The 17,850-nt window shown below is 30.3% G+C and overlaps 2 long non-coding RNA genes across 5 annotated transcripts; one reads left to right on the top strand and one right to left on the bottom strand.

The window, feature by feature from the left end:
• Positions 1–4,024: 4,024 nt before the first annotated feature.
• LOC103486312 (uncharacterized) lies at positions 4,025–5,183 on the top strand. The gene is made up of 2 exons (XR_537071.3): positions 4,025–4,410; positions 5,017–5,183. It is a non-coding gene; the product is annotated as an uncharacterized LOC103486312 (long non-coding RNA).
• A 4,695-nt stretch (positions 5,184–9,878) lies between these two features.
• Positions 9,879–11,761, bottom strand: LOC103486313 (uncharacterized). Of its 4 annotated transcripts, none has more exons than XR_537074.3 (4): positions 11,660–11,761; positions 10,810–11,064; positions 10,433–10,718; positions 9,879–10,342 (listed from the first exon to the last, which is right to left on the bottom strand). It is a non-coding gene; the product is annotated as an uncharacterized LOC103486313 (long non-coding RNA). The 4 variants fall into 4 exon arrangements; XR_537073.3 differs by having other exon boundaries at positions 10,810–11,067; positions 11,342–11,758; XR_537072.3 differs by having other exon boundaries at positions 11,342–11,758.
• Between the last annotated feature and the right edge of the window lie 6,089 nt (positions 11,762–17,850).

The raw sequence follows: 17,850 nt of genomic DNA, 5'->3' as shown, positions 1-17,850 counted from the left end.
GGGAATGTTTGTTTTTGTTTTCTCTTCTCTCACCTCATGGGTTTGGTTCATTTGGATAAGTGAAGAGAGAAAATAATAAATAATGAATAGAAAAGAAAAAAAAGAAAAAAGAAAAAAGAAAAGGAAAGGAATTGAAAGCAATTTAAAGGGGTTGGGGTTCTTCTTTTTGTGGGTTTACATTTGCTTTTCTAAAACAAAAATATAGAGTTAAAAAGAAAGAGGATTTTATGCGTGAGAAACCATCACTCCCAACTCCAAAAAGTTGTAAACTTTGCAGCGTATAATTTTGACATTTCATTAAAATTCATATCATTAATAATATATACTCATAACCTTCTCCTTTCTTTTTTCTTTTTTTACTTTTTCTTTTTTCCTATTTCTTGGGTTTCGTGACCACCGTCTGCGGCGGCGCTGCCCCCGTGAGTGTCGCCCTCATGAAATTCCCTACTCATAATTACACTGACAGCATTTTGATTAATTCCAACAATGAAATTTCACCCAACTAACCCATACCCCCATCAATCAATTTTTCTAAGAAACTTATCCACACATGGAATTACCACACGGCGAATATTTTCTTAAGAAAAAAAATTGGAAAATATCAATTCAACCCTAAACTAATAATTATATAAATTTAAAATTTAAAATTTTAAAATTATATTCATTTAATTTCTAAACTTTAAGTAATTATATCATGTAAACCTTCTATTATCTTTTAGTTGGATAGAGGTTTTAAACCGATATATTTAAGAAAGCTTGGAGTTTAAGTAAAACTTTAACGTCAAACTAATACAATTATAAGTTTATTTGAGGTTTGAATCAATATAATTTCAAAAGTTTAATGTTTAAATTGATACAAATATTTGTTAAATGTCTAAAATTGTTACAACAAATAGTTTAAGGTTATAAATTGATATTTACCGATACAAAATTTATCTTCCAAAATTTTAGTCTACTTTATTTCAACTAACCACAGTAGAATTTTACACAAATTTTTAAAACATATTCAAAGAGTATGTTAAAGTTCAAAATTATTATATAAACAGAGTAATTAGAAAAGTTAATACGACGAGGTGAAAACAGGTGTGTCGAATAAACACATCGTCTATAATTCTCTACGAACTAAATAGTGAGTGAATTTTTATTACCTACTCAATCTATCTCAATCAAGAGACCAGACATCCTACAGTGACCAATGAAGACAAACAATTTCATAGTGTAACCAAAACAGCTCAAGGCTTAGAATTTTGAAAAAGAACGACTTCGACCATTAGTTCATAACATATCTTTCAACTTTGCCTATTACTCGATATATTACCTTAAAGAATATATTTTTATTTTAAATATTACGATCTAACTTTTATTTTTCAAATATTAGTTCACGATTTACGACATGGTGGATTTTTTTTTAATGGAAAAATGATTTTGAACTTTATGGGAGTCAACTATTAAATATTTTAAAGCTTCGTTAAATTTTTTTAATAAATAAATGGTGTAAGAGTGAAACAGCTATGAAATTGGGGCATATAAATTTAACCAAAGACTTATAATTAAGAATGAAAGGGAGAAAAAAAAAGGTGCAAAAGGATGGAGTAAAGATGAACGTTCATCATAACAAAATTTGACTTTGTGTTAATGCCTCGAAATTGAGTAAATAAACATTATTAATATGGCTTTTGGTTGCTTTCAAATGCTTTCTCTTCATTAATGCGATACAGATTTTGGATCCAAATCCATCATTAATTAGTTTAATTTAAAGCATTTTTAAAAACAAGTCAATCCTTTCATCTCATCATCCTTCATTCAACACAACACAACACAACCAAACAATAATAATCATAATAATTCAATCATTTAACTTAATTAAATTACAAAAGTTAATAGAATTAAAGCAGATTTGTAATTAAAACTATTAAAATTCCACATCTTCCTTTTCACATTATTTCTTTAAAATATGTGTTATTTACTTAAAAAAAATGTTTAAATTATCGATGCATTGTAAACAGAAATTTTAAGGCATCTTTAATTTCCAACCATGTTTATGCTTTGTTTCAAAGTCTTTAAAAAGGAAATAAGATGAAAATTAAGGTGATAATAGTGTAAAAATTAGAATAATATTGGTGCGTAAAAATTAATTATAAATGGTTGAGTATTGTTCAAGGCGTTTCAAAAAATACATGTTGAACTGTCAAAGTAAAAAGTATTTGATTATCGATGTTGAACTTAGTTCCTATTGCTAAAAGAGTAACATATGAGCCGACATCACCCAAGCAAGTGTTAGACAATGCAAACTCTAGATAGAGTCTCGTTCTTCCATCTAAAAGTGTAAATAATATTTTGGTCGCTTATCTAAAACAAGCTTGTTTTTCTCACGCATAAAGTCAACTATGCTCAACACAACATCTTTGTAATTTTTCTTATAGGTCGGTCCAAACACATCCCTACAAGTCTAAAGGAGTTTCATTCACGGTCTAAGACCGCCACGAGATATGTATGTGCCAACACACATGATAATTTCAACACTATGTTTTGATACCTCTCACTTTTATCTTCAATCTTATTTATTTCCCTAAACAACTAAACGAATGATCGAAGTACTCTTTAACAATGGTCACTCTCTCCTATTTTTTCTTTATCACTTTTTCGTTATGATCCATATATGTCTATAAGTTTTTCTTTTTATCTCTATCTTTCATTTTCTCTGTCATGATTATGCCTAATGTCTTAAATTCAGTGAGAACACAAAGAAAAAAAAAATGAAGAAAATGTCAAAATCATCTATAACTCTAAGAAAAGGATACACCTAAAAATAATACACATATATCTCTCTTTCCTAAAAGTGACATCAAGCCCATTAAATACTATAATGGAATGACAAGCATGCTCAAAGGATAAGGGAAGCCTATCTTTGGAGTGACACATTTTGAGAAAGGAATAATAATGTTGTTTTTTTCCCCATACTTTTGCTTTTGATGTGATAATAATTCAACATTCGTTTTAATCTAACTAAAATTAAAGTTTGTAATTGAAATTAATGTTTAGTTTTTTTAAAAAAATTGTAGATTTATGGATGTTTATATAAAAAATATTAACAAATTAACATCTTAATTCATAACTTTGCTTTATGGAGTCAAATTATTCTAAAAAATAGAATAATTGATACCAATGTTTTCCACAAAAAAATACTTATAAAATTGAAGAATGCATAATGTGGGTCATCTCAATTGTACTCTTAGAAACAAAGCAATCAAAGTAGACACCGCAATCCAACCACCAAATCTATTGAGAAAAAAGGAAAAAAAAAAAAAAACTATGTGGAATATTTTGGTACAAAAATTGAATGAAATCCCTACCCCGCAAAACGAGTGCATTAATACTTCACTTTTTTAGAGTAAAAGGTTGTACCTACTAATCAAATTACATTACAGTCAACATAACTTACCATTAATTTTTAATCAAAATGGTAATGAATATAAGTTTTTTCTTTAATATATAATTGATGCAACATTCTTATAGAATCTATTCGACGCTTGGGGCGAACAGTGATTTATAATAGTCTAGAAATTATAATAGTTGGAAATTGGACTGAGCTATTAATCCAACTCCATATTTGGTATATGGATTGAACAAAAGGGAGTAGTGTTATTTTACTCCCTCTATTTTACACTTATAAATCCTAGTTACACCATTCCACTCTCTCAAGAACGAATGTATCTCGGGACCACTGAAAATTTTGTTTTTTATCATAATTAATCTCGGCTAAGACTGACTCCGAGATTTTTTCCAAATCAAGAAAAAAAACGCTTTAATAAAAAATACTATCTCATATCTTAGTGAAGCATCTGATCGAAGATTTTCTTCATTTGTGAAGAATCTCGGGGACAATCTCAGTGGAGATTCATCGTGAGAAAAACAAAATTATGATGTATGGTAGTAACCGTATTTGGGCATAAAATAAGGTGAGTAAAAGTTTCTTTTGCAATCCATGCTGAGGACCAATATACACCCAAACTTCTTCGAAATTGAGCTCAAACCATTCGTAATGTGAATAAAATAAAACCCTAAATTGAAGATTTGACTGTTGATGAAAAGTCAAACTCAAGAATGACATTGTAAGGGGTAATAAAAGTCAAAGTCGAAGGAAATGGAGTAACAATTAAAATACTTGGGCGCTTTCTTGTTCCTTGGAGAATTGGGCGTCCCAAAATCCAACTCTCACTCTTTGATTTCTTAAAAAGATAGTCAGATCCTACCCAAATAAATAAATAATTAATTAATTTTTTTGTAAAAAAGAAACTGTCAGATTTTTTTCCCATATCTCAAACGAAAATCCACAGAGGATAAAAAGTTGGAAGGCTTGAATGGGACGAAAGCGGTAGAAGACATGGCCCCGCAATTGATTTGTGTAATGTAAGTAAGCTACAATTGAAGAATTCTTTTGGATTTGTTCTTTCTTTTTTTTTTTACATAGATGAATATTTTACAGAGAGATTAAAAAAATGTTTTGAAAAAGAAGGTATTGATGAGTTTGATTGGAAGTAATGTCAGATGCCTAACTTTAAGCATACATAGGCATGTGGGCAACGGCTTGGTGGCCATTGGAAAGCGTGGAAAGGCATGTTATTAACCACATGATTTTTTTTTTTTATGGACGGGGGGGGGAGGGAGGATGAAGCTTACTTGAGCTCGGCCTCAATGCACGCCGATAAAGTGGCTGCCATTCCCCTCCGACACCCTTCAAATTGCTTCATTTGTTCGTTAACTGTCTGATGCACTCTAGCTGTTTGATGAAATGTCGAGGAGAAAAAAACTATACTTTTTCAACTGTTTGTTCCTAGAAACAGGGTTGTCAGAGATGATTAGTCAGATTTGAATGAGGGGTGGTTTTGAAATTGGGTAGTTTGTGGTTAATGATGAGGTTAAAGATCTTGTTTGTTTTACATTAATTTAATCATTATAATTGGAATCATAATGCGACTAACATGCTGAACTTGAGTTAATTTTTGGTGATGACAGGAACTTGAGTTGATTTTTGGTGATGACAGGACTTGCATCATGTTGATACAAATTTTAATTTTATAACAAAATGTTATTTTACAAAGTTGAATTATTATTTTGCATTGTGGCATCTACTTGAAAAGTATTGATTTGGGTTTTGATTGAGATGATGATGGTGTTTGATTTGTGAGTGAGTCTCTTTACCACTTTGTTGTTGCAAGTTGCCATACCAATATGATCTGTCTCTTATCTGTCTAATTAGACTGGAGTTTGTTGCACATCCTTGTCCAATGAAGAATTGTGTTCATAAATGGGAGGTGAGGTGATGAACCGTAGAGTAAAATTTTTTCCCCAAACACTTGATGGCCAGAGTAAACCCAAAAAACTTTGTTGCCATCAATCTTGTCGATGTCTTCCACCTGCCACCTGTTTGATATGTTGGGTCATGATGATATCCAAGACTCTTTTTTGAATTTTTATTTGGATTTATATGGCTATCAAAACCTCTTGCCTTCTCCCTTTCAAAACCCAAGTGTTTGTATGATCAAGTTTCTATTCATGCACATCTAGTTGGGGTATCAATCCAGATGCTTACTCCACAGGGAATTATAACTCCCATTTGGAGCTTCTTCTATAGTCAAATTAGGAGAGGCCATTATCATGTGTGAATGAAATGGGAAAACAAGATAAGGACCCCATTATCTCTTTACTACCCCAATAGGTCCAATTCTCACTAGGGCATCGAAGAAAATGTATACTCTTGTGTTAAATGCTGTGGGTGCCAATTCTTCTCAGCCAAGTGTTTGAAATGTTGCTTAGCCAAAAGGGGAGAGCCCACACTTACCTTACACAGGCCCCGTTTCCTACCAATTCTCGTCATATTTCGAATCACAATCCTTTTGTCACTTGATTGTGTAATTGTACAACTAGTTCAAGGGAAAAAAGAAGAAGAAGAAGAAGAAGAAGAAGAAAGTAGATACTGTTCATTAGATCAGTCAGTACCCAGCATTAATTTGGTGGGTCTTCCCAAAGCTAAACAGCTAGTGAGTGTTTAATCAAATAATTTTTTTTTTTTTTTTTTGGGGGGGGGGGGGGGGGGGGGCGGCGCGGGTCTTAAGACAGACATTCGAATGGAACCTCACCTTTCCTTCATGTGGCCCTCCTCTTTCTCTGCCAATCCAATAGTTGCCTAAATATCCATTCTATCAATAACCCAATCAAAAAACACTAATCCTAAACCTAATCACCATTATTCGATTAGTTAATATACTTCTCTTTCATTTCATATAGTTCTCTTTCATTTCATAGTTCAGTTACAAAGTTTTTGTCCAATCTAACATAAGGGAGAAAACAGAGAAATTTAAGATAGATTTGTGATAAAGTAGAAAAGATTGGTCCAAAAAAAACAATCTTTTGGATGTCAATCAGTGTGAAGGAGACATGGGGTAGTTCGGAATCCACTATGTATTAATTTGAACAGGAAATTAGATTTTGAGAAATTAAATAAATTAGTAGTATTGTTAAGGATAATCAAAATGGTCTTGTCTCTTCAAATCAACATGAACCACCGAATTTGTGGGTATCTTTTTGACTTTATGATACATTTTAATTCAGAAAACGAAATTTGATGTTTCTTTTTTAGCTAAAGTGGGCACTGAGAATGTCTCAAGCCACGTGATCATTTTTTTTTTCTCCTTTCAACCCAAATGAATGAAAGAAGAAAGTAGAGATTGCTGTTTTCTTCTCCTTTTTCTTCTTGTTGGCCTTAAAATTGAAGGAAAATGTATGTTGAACTGTTGAGAATTATGGATGAATTGGATCATAAAATTAGGCAGATTTTTATTTTTTATTTTTAAAAAGTTGATTGATTTTTATTGTAAAAAGCTAAAGGGAAAAGCTTTTAATCATCTATGCACGTGCAGAGCTCTGCATTGAATCCTTTTTCTTTTTTGAATTTGTCCCCTTTTGTTTTGGTTTCGGTTTCGGGTCATAACAAAACTATATCTTTTCTGCCGAAGCTTTATTACTCATTGGTGAAGCAGAAGAAGGAATCTGGAGAAGAAAACATCTTCCAGCTTAACTAACACTATTCAATCTACATTAAAAATCATATCACATGTTCAATTGTTCATTATTACATTTTTATAAATTTTCACTCTTTTAGGAGTTTTCAAGAATACACCATGTTGATCACAGACTTTTCAAAACATATCATTTTTATTTTTGGTTTCTAAATTCTCAACAATACGTGTCTGATCCCTCAATTTTCGATTTTTATTTTTTCAATTATCGAATCTTAAACCTTAATAGAGATTAGGGAAGCAAGGTAGATCGAAAGACCGGAAAAAACTAATCGAATTGACAAACATTTAAGAAAATTTAAAAAATCAGACCGATTGATAAACTAATAGTAGATTTGTATTTATACTCTTTTATGATCTAAATTTGTTGAACATTTACTAGACCAATCATAGTCTACGTTTGTTTGGTGGTGCTTTCGCTAAAAAACAAAATTGATGCTTACCTCTAAAAACAAAACATTTTTAATTTTAATTTAAAAAACTGTACATATGCTTAAAATTTTGAAAAAAAATGAGATTTGTAAAATTTGAGGTCGGAAAGGTAATTTTCTGTTTTCAATTAGGGTTCCATTTTTAGAAGCTCTCAACTTAACTTCCAATCTGAGTCTCCATATCTTTTATTATTATGTTTTTAATAGCTATTTAATATCATATCTTCTTATGATTTAGATTTCATCACAAAACACAATTTCAGTACGGCCTTCTAGTTTATTTTCACCAGTTCATTATCATCATCATATCACAAAATGCTCAATCTTGTCCAAACTAAGACATTATTATTACTATTATTATTTTGGCAATCCAAAATTAAAACATTAATAAATCAACATGTTTGAAACGATAACTTAAATAAATCCAAACAAATTAAATGGTGGTTATTCCTTCTAATGTGCAGTGGATTTTTTTTCTTTTTTTAAAGTGTTTGAGAAAAGCATATATCTCGTTAGGCACTGCGTTACAGCTTGTGTATGTCTCCACTATTAATGCTTCTTCTTCTTCTTCCTCTTCCTGATTTTGTGGATTTGATGAAAATGGCAGACATTGGAAGACCAATAGGATTCTGTTGGAAATTAGTTTCTCTCCACATTTTACGCTATTTTCTTTTTATTAAATATTTTCCCTTTTCCCTCACTATCTTCAAACATAAATACAATATAGCTTTTATTTAAAGGTAAGAAGAAATTTATTATAATTTAATTTAGTAAAGAAAAACTTCAGTGGTTATTGACCAAAGCATCCTATATGGAAATTCGTAATCTTAATTCTATTTATTCAATAGTCAAACGTATCAACAAACGTATCTCTTTTTTTTTTTTTACTATTATTATTATAACCAATATTTTATTGCTCTCTTCGTCTCTCAGTTCTTCAAAGAATTAAGAATGTGGGATTCTCATGGAAAGTTGTTGCATATGGTGGCTTTTTGGGGTTTAATCCATTTGGGCTTGAGTCGATGTGAGCTCAAAACCGAAAGCTCACTAATGAATCCATTTGGGCCTAGAAATGCGATGTGTGCCCAAAAATTGGCCCATCTTAGGTGGGCTTCATATTATACACACCCAGGTTATTTCGGCCTTTCACTACATAATCTTTTCTTACGACCAATCTATTTCTTTTGCTTCCAATAAAATTTAAAATTAGTACTTCGAAATCAAATTTCCCTCTTTCATTAGATAATGGGTTGTTTTCAAGTATTTATCATGGTCGATATGTTTTGAAATATTTTCATGTCACACATTCGTAAGTAGAAAAACATCAATTTACCAAAGGGAATGTTGTCTTTCTTTTTTTTTTTTTAAGATTTATCAACTGAAAATATACTGAAACTTGATATTTAAAAGAAGACTCCAAATATTTAGAGTCAATCTAATTTTAATTATCAAATGTTTAAATAAACAACTATGGAATTTTTTTTAACAAAGTAGTAAAGTGAAATAATTGGAAGAAAAGGAGAGTGTGGGTGTAATGATTTTTATTTTTAGTATTTTTTTTTCTAGCAAATAGATTTTTTTTTTCAAAAAGAAAAAAAAAAACCTAAAAACCAACCTTTTGTTTAGCACTTCAACATTTTATATAATTATTGTGCCAAAGAGTATCTTCTTTCGTAGTCCTAACCAGATAGGTAGGTAATTATTAATCATTTGAAGGACTAAAAATGAGTCATGTGTCAGGTTTATTTTTGTTTGATTAACAATGTCTCGTGAGATTGTATTAATTTGAAATTAGAATTAGATAACATTAAATGAACATTAGATGTTGTTAATTACCTTAGTTAATATTGTGTTCGGGCAGTGGGTGTTCCGTGCAAGGCCGTTGGTTGGGGCAGTACTTGCAGCTTTGTAACCTTTCTCTCTAGAGTAACCTTTCTCTCTAGAGTAACCTTTCTCTCTAGAGTAACCTTTCTCTCTAGTCTCTAGAGTAGCCTTTCTCTCTAGTCTCTAGAGTAGCCTTTCTCTCTCTTAGAGTAGCCTTTCTCTCTCTTAGAGTAGCATTTCTCTCTCTTAGAGTAGCCTTTCTCTCTCTTAGAGTAGCCTTTCTCTCTCTTAGAGTAAGTAGCGACAACCCTTCCACTCGACACCGTCGGATCACTAAGGCAGGCCAGCTTTGTGGGTCTTGCTGCCTTTGTTGAAGTAAGTACAAATAGTCTCAAAGTCTTAATCCTATGCTTATTTATTTATAAACTATGCTTACAAATTATACTTTAATTCCCAATTCACTTTACTTTCCCGTCTTCAAAGATATAGTTATCACTCTTTTTCATTGCCTCACTCTCATTAATGTTGAATTAACTAGTACGTATGGTTAATAATTAATAAAATTTTGTTAAAATGGCACTTTTACACGAGTTTTGAAATCCACAAGACAAAGAAGTATATTACTTTTGGAGAGAATAAGAGGGGAAAAGACAAAACACACTGGCAAACACTTAGACGATAACACATCGCTTTTTAGTGTTTATCATTGTTCTCTTTTTTCTCCGTTGGGTATGATTATACATACCGATTCTATCATTCTATACACTGGTTAGCCACCAAACATTTGTAATGAGCATGGATTTGTACCAAAGGGGGCCACTTCTTTCTAGTAGAGTTTCAGCAAACAAAGCTTTAAAAGGCCTATGCCCACAACCAAAAGAGGTTTGAGGTTCGGATACTACTCACAAAAAAGCCTTAGCATTCCTCATCCATCGTGAAATCGCATGCTGTGAAGGCAACCCACTTCCGTAACTCGGTGCAGTACAATGATATCTATTGACCGCTTAACTACAGTACAGTAAAATTTGAAATTGATAAATAAATATCCTTGAATCAAACAATCAAAATTTAGAGCAACTTAGAAAAATAGAAATTAACCATGGAAATCTTCATGCTTTTGCAGTCGAGATGCATATCTAAACACTTTTCCACATTCATCCTTTGGACAAACGAACTGTTTCTGACATTCAACTTCAAGAGGAGAATTATCATCATGGAATTCTTTCAAGTGTCTATTTACGCTAGATAGGTATGCAAATTCACGGCTACAAGGCTCAATTGAACACTTGAATGTTGTTCCTTGGTGCTGGAGAAGGTGGCATGTCAAATGATCCTCTCTTCTATAACTGGATTGACAACCATCTACTGAACAAATATATGGCCTCTGCATCAAAACAATGCAATAATATTGATCAACTTCAAATTTATTCAATAGCAAACCTCTTCCCAAAATTCTGAATAACTAAACTTCAAACCTCAAATTATAGTAGCACGACTGAGGCCCACTTGAAGGAGCTTCTCGGGAAAGAAAATGCATTCTCGTGCATTTTGGAGTTCTTATTATGGGATCCAATGCTTCACGCTGAGATATCCAGGATCAGATCACATTATGTTAACACATTTATGGATTTGCTCCTGAAAAACTAATCGCCTTCAATGGAAGAAGAAGATATGGACTCTAAAATTGATGGCCAAAGTCGAAGAGCCGCCAATGAAAATTGACTGCTAGTCTGCTATTATCAAAGAAAAAATTTACTTCCCGAGAACACAACCTAAGAATGTAAATAGACAGCCATGTAACAATAAAGGCAAGCACATTATTCAACCCCATTTAATTAGATGATAAGAACTGTGAAGAAGATAGAATTCCAAAAGCAAGCATCTAGATAACCAATTACATACCCGTTTGCATTATATCAACTATCCATCTACATATTACACTTGAACCAATATCTCTCAGACAATTCAAACCAAAGAAAAACAATTACAGGAAATGTGTAAAAATACCTCGAAGCAATGGCTTTGCATATGAATCAGGTGAGCAAATGGTGCATTCAAAGAAATAGGGTAAATTCAATTTGAAAGATTACTCGACGCTTTCCAAAATCGAAGAAAAGAAACCGAGGGTTTATGTAGTGTCCTGTCTTTAAATTCATTGATTGATTTGTTTGATTACGCACCTTGATCGTGATTTCAATTTCGGTTTTACAAAGAATCGAAGTTAGCCAAGAGTAAATTCATGTTGTGAACGTACTAAAGTAGTTAATAGACAGATTAGGGTTTTATCCTGAAGCCGTACTATCGTTTGGAACGAAGATTTTCTACCTTTTATCAAAAGGATTCTTATTCTTAGGGAAGAAGGAAAACCATTTCTATAAATCTCGAAGTCTTGAGGTTCCAATATCTCAACCCTAATTGTACATTTTGGAACGCTTCATGCGGCGTTGATACGGGATCGACTTTATAGTGAAGTTGGGTTCTAAAATATGGGCCGACCGGCCATATTTCAGGCCAGTACGGATTGGACTTCATCGAATCTTTCAGCCCAACTTGATATCCCCTTGCGCGCTTTCAAGAGAACAAATATTCCAAATATTTACACATATATAAAGATTTTAAAAATATTGTAAATATACTGAAGTTTATCGCTTTAAATTTTCTTATATTGAAAAAATTTTAATCGTTGTTAAACAATTTATTATTATCTCTAAAATTGTTATCCATTTCAATTTTTTTAAAAAAGACTTGAAAAAGTGATCGAGAGTTTGAAGTTGAATATTTAATTTACAGTCATTCATATTTTACAATTTAATAATATTGGAAATATCGTATTAATTGTTAAAAGATTTGAAGGTTTAGTTTGTTTAAAAAAATAGACTCATGTTAAATTTCATAAACTAATTTGTAACGTTTATTTAATTATCAAAAAGAATGATTAGGTTTTGAGCTTAAATCTTTTAACCTAAAAAATTGCATATTCCACTATTTGATAGTTATGAACGATACTTAATTGTCAAGATTTGATACTACATTTCGTTGAAAAGAGAGGAAAAAATTATGTAAAACGGGTTTACGTCATACTCAATTTAATATTTTTATCATGTTTGATCATTAAAAATAAATAAATCACACGTCATAGTAAGTGATATAAGTGAGAAATCATTAATTAACACTTTGATTTATTTTGTGTTTGTTCTAGAGTTATTTTCTAAATTGGCCACTAAGTTTGGTGATATGATATAAAGTGAACTTTCATTTCACTTTCAGTTTGATATCAAGTAAACTTTCCAAATTGGTGTAAAAACAAAAGTGTAAACTTTCCACACATAAATAAATGACCATGTTCTCAAATATAAATGTTCCTAAGTTAGGTATATTGACCGCATTCTTTGTTACTTACATCGGCTAAAAAGATGTTTTTCCTTTTTTAGGGCCAAAAATCAATGGCATCGTTAGGAACACCAAAAAATTAATCTCAAGAAATAGTTAACTATCTTATCAACTAAATTTTTAGATTGACTTCTCTATACGACGCAAAAACATGTTAATAAAGAAAAAAATCTTGTACCATTATAATATCAACTTCTTTAGATCATTATATGATTCGTTATTAAATGATTTGCTAATTTATTTAGTAGACTTCCATATAATTCTTAAATCGGTTTTATCATAGATTCAAATTTTTAAGATTTTTTCTTTTGAAGTACACCAAAATTGAATAAATAAAAAATTTGAGAAATGATTTAGTAAATGGTTGTTTTTTTGCTGTTCAAAATGTTTTTTTTTTCATAATTATTATTAGATATAAACATATATATACATAGAGTTGAAATAAAGTAGAAATGAAAATTGAAAATTGTTCCAAACCTACAATCGACCTAACTAATATAGTTGATAATCAATTTTCATAGTAACCAAAATGGTCACTCGATGAACCCTAATTTAAACCTCTTATTTCGAGTATAGTAAGAATATTTTATGCCAATAGAGTTATGCTCACTTTAGAACAAAAGAGAATTGTACTTTCAAGATCAAGCACTGTGCATTGATGCAACTTGATTCGTCGGAATTGATCTTGCTCTCATTGTATTTGGCTTATTCTAATGTTAAAATGTATTTTTGGTAACATATTATTTGTCGAGGTGGTTGCTTCATCATATTGGTGTGGTGTTGAAGTTCCATTGCCTCCTTAGTTTGAGCCCATGTAAATTGGGGTGTAAGAAAAATTCAAAAACCTGAAAACCCGGCTAATTAAAATTAATAAAAAACTATATTGGTTATCAATTCGAATGATATCAAGTATATATGGAAGAACCAAAATTAACTCAATCGACCAAATTTGAATCTCTTAAAAAGCTATAAATTTGACTCAGTTGAATATCTAGATTCAGTTAAAAGTATACTCTCTACGTATGTCTAAGCATTTTACTTATTTAACTAAATGAAATGACTAAGGTGATTCTTGAACTCGAGAAGTCCCACCCTTAGAGATTCAATTCAATTTCTTGATAATTTCTCATAGCTTTGTCGAGGTGATTTAGTTGTATATTTAAGTCGAGTTGAAGTAAACCTTCTAAATTTTTTATATTGATTATGCACACGTATTTTAATTTGATTGAGTTTTGCATGCTTATCAAACTCTTTTAGATTGTTGAGATGAAAATTCTAAACCTACATTCTATTCTTGAAACCAAAATAAAAAACATTTGTCATATGGCAAATATTGTTGGATGAATCCACCAAAAATTGTTTGGAGCAATAAATTTGGGACAAAGTGGAGGGTCACTTTCCTACATATATAAATTAATAAGTGCTACCAAGTTAGGTTGATAGAATTTGTAAGTTTAATTCATTCTAAGATTAATATCAATGTGTTTGTTGTTCGATTACGTGTTAATTGTACTCGTTCAATATGTCGTTTTACCATATAACTATATTCGTAAGTTTATTTCACATGTTTAAATTGCACACGCGCTCGTTCTAGTCTAAGCAATTCACTTATAACAACTATAAATTTAAGTCAACTCAAATTTTGTCTAAATCTAGAGTAGATAACAATTATTATAAGTTGTATACATAATTATAGAAATATTGACATACATACACGTAGCTAATTCTATTCTAACTATAAATTAAATTATACCATAAATTAGAAAGTTAAAATTCATATTCAAATTGTATTGGCATTAATTATTGAGGTGTAGAGAACTCTCTTACGTTAGGTGTTATTTAATATAAGGTTTGGATTGAGAGAGAATTAAAATGAAAATGAAAGGAGAGAAAGGAGAGAAATTGTTGATTAATACAATTATGAAATTTGAACTCAAATTGTTCTGAAACTGGGAATTCGAATAAAAGAAAAACATGCATGACGTTTTTTTTTTTTTGAAATTATATATAATAACATAAGAGAAATTGTCGTAAATAAAACGTTGACTTCGTAGAAAAATCAAATATAATAAATATTATTTTTTAATGATTTTGATTTTGTCCTTTGATGTGTAAATAATTTTTGTCTAACTTTTTCTATTTTTGAAAAAACTCCTATATAAAATGACATATTCAATAATCAACACCCACCATAGATTTCTTTTTAAAATCACGTCAACCATCGATTGAAAATGTTAGAAATGGCAAAAAAAGAAAACATATTTACAAATATATAAAATGGAAAAAATAAAAAAATCATCTTGTTATTTTTAAAATAAAATTTTCTATTTTTTTACGTATATATATTTTTTCAAAATAAAAAAAAATATTAAATAACCGTTGATGTTTGTGTGTGTGTTTTTTTAATACGTATATACCTTTATAGATTGTTCGTTTTTTTTTTATAAAACCGTTGATGTTTGTGTGTGTCTTATTTTGATCCCTATTTGGTTCTAGCTAGTGTGTTATTGAAGAACCGATAGAATTATGTGATACATTTTAGAAATAAAATGGTAAAAAATGCGATGTAGTCATAATAAATTGCAAATAAGTCGGGTTGGACTATATAAACGAGTTGGGTCAATTGAAAAGATAAAGGGAAAATGTAAATATACATAAAACAAAATTGTTGGGTTTTCTTTTCTAAAACAAAAAAGAGGAGAAATCGTGAGTTCTAGTAGGTAAAAATGTTGGTATTCAAATTCAAGAGATTGTCAAACGAGCACAAGTGACATAAAGAGATCAAATGTCTTCCCTCATCCTACTGCAATATGAGAAGCAAGCCCATCAACAAAAAAGTCCATATATTATTAGATATCGATAAAGCATGCATGTGTGTGGCCAAATTATAGGTTCCACCTTCTTACCTTGACTCGTGTTGGCTGAAGCCCACATTCCTAATTTTAGCTATCAACCTTCGAAAAGGTATAAAACTTAATCAATTTTCTATATAATTATTGCATTTGATTTCATCTAAACATACTCTAATTTAAGTTAAATTCAAATCTTCCTCAGCAATCACTATATTCTACTCTCCATTTCGGATCATAACCCCTAATAACCTTACTCCATTTTTCACCTTTTATATATAAGAAAAAAAAAAAAAGAAACAAAAAGTTTTTATATTAAAATGATTAAATATCATCCATTATAGACTGTGTGTGGAAAAATTCAACTTAAATGATCTCAAAAGCATAATTTTTTTTCTTTGAATTATTTAATCTAATTCAATAAATAATGCAGAAGATATATGATCCCCATACATCCCATTAAAAAATTTATTGTTTTCTTCTTTTGATTGATGGCAATAATAAGTAAATCAAATTATTAAAAGAAATAAGAAGACAGTTGTTGTAGGTAGTTGTAAGAATAAATGTAGAAGAATTGAGAGAAGGGGCTCTTCCTACTCTCAACAACAAAATCCATAGTTTCACATTTAAAGCCAACATTTTTATATTTAATTAATCCCACTTTTCTTTAATTGCTTTTTTTTTAAAAGTGATTTATTTCCATATGCTTCTAAGAAAGAGAGTAGAGTTTTGGTTTGACAAGTTTTGTGACATCTAATTAAACCAACTAATTAAAATAGAAAAGTTTAAGAAAGGTCTAATAGTAAGGAATATTTAAATTAATTATGTTATCTCTTCCAAAATAATTCTACGTGAAAGTGAGTATATATAGCATAATTGATATACAGTATGTGTTAATAATTATGTGATTTGTTGTATAAATCAATAATTGTACTAAGAAAAAGTTCGATTGCCAAGAAATTTGTAGCTATATCCTATACTTTTATTAGGACGTGGTCCAAATGACAATAGTGTTTCTCCCACTTTAATTAGAAATAGTGTCATTAAAATACTTTTTTACGGTTTTTTTTATTTTGAGAATAAAGACATGGACAAGATAAACAAAAAATAATATTATGCATAAAATACAACTAATACTAGAACGAAAAAATAACTGTGATCAATTGGCTAAGACATGTATGTAATTAACTAAAGAAGATTGTAACTAAAATTTCCTATTTTACATATATTGTTTTTACCGAATATTTTCATAAATTAAACATGGTTGAGTGCAATATTAATGGGTTAATATACATATATACTTAGGACACTTTAAAAATCTATTATAGTATTTTTAAATATTTTTTTTTTTAACTTTTCCTTTTGAAAGAAAACTATATGATCATTTATGTGGGAAACAAAAACAATTTCCAAACCAATCCAAAATATCTAATGAAATAGGGAGATAAATTGGGTTTGGTGAAAAATGAATTTCCAACCAAAACCCTTCTTGATAGGGTGGCCACCCCTAAAAAGATGTTACCTTTGGTTGGCTAAATATCACAAGCAACTTTGGTTGTTTATGTTGCCCAAATACATAGATAAAAGGAAAATTAAATAAATAGTTTATTTTGACTTTGCCCAAATATATTGAGTGTAGAAGTAAAGTTTTTGGTTCTTTTCTTGTTTTATTGTAGAGAGAGAACTATAATTTGGTTGGGTGTTGTTGACATGAGAATGCAAGTGTGTAAAAGGCAGAATGAGAAGTATACACCACAAAAGGTTTAAAAAACAGCAAGAAAAAATTTCAGGTAGAAAGACAAAAGAAACCTAATAAATATGGTTGTTGAGAAAAGAAAAGAAAAAAAAAAACACTTTAATTTTAAACTATATTGCCTCTTCTTTTTATCCTTCTAATTTTTAAAATTTTAATCAAGAGAATAATGTATAATGTATCTACCAATTTCAAATAGGTTTTCATATTTATTTATCGTATAGATAGCGCACAAATAAGACTAAAAACTCATTCGAATCTTTATGTATTTGATCTTAAAATTAATCAATTAAATCTTCTCGATGTCGAAAATCATGACATATTATTAGTATTTAGGGTTTGAGAAGGGGGAGAGAAAGAAAAGAAAGGTGGTTAGAAACGAGAGAAGTGAGGTTGAGAGTGGTGAGAAAATTGTGTGGGTTTGAGAGAGGGGCGGAGGAGGAGGCGGTTAAATGCGGCAGTGAGGATGGGACGGCGGCGCCTATAAACTAAAAAAGTAGGCCAATTCAATGTTATCCACCTTC

This window comes from Cucumis melo, chromosome 4, assembly GCF_025177605.1.
Source record: "Cucumis melo cultivar AY chromosome 4, USDA_Cmelo_AY_1.0, whole genome shotgun sequence".
Lineage (NCBI taxonomy): Eukaryota > Viridiplantae > Streptophyta > Magnoliopsida > Cucurbitales > Cucurbitaceae > Cucumis > Cucumis melo.
This window is presented reverse-complemented; position numbering and strand designations above follow the sequence as displayed.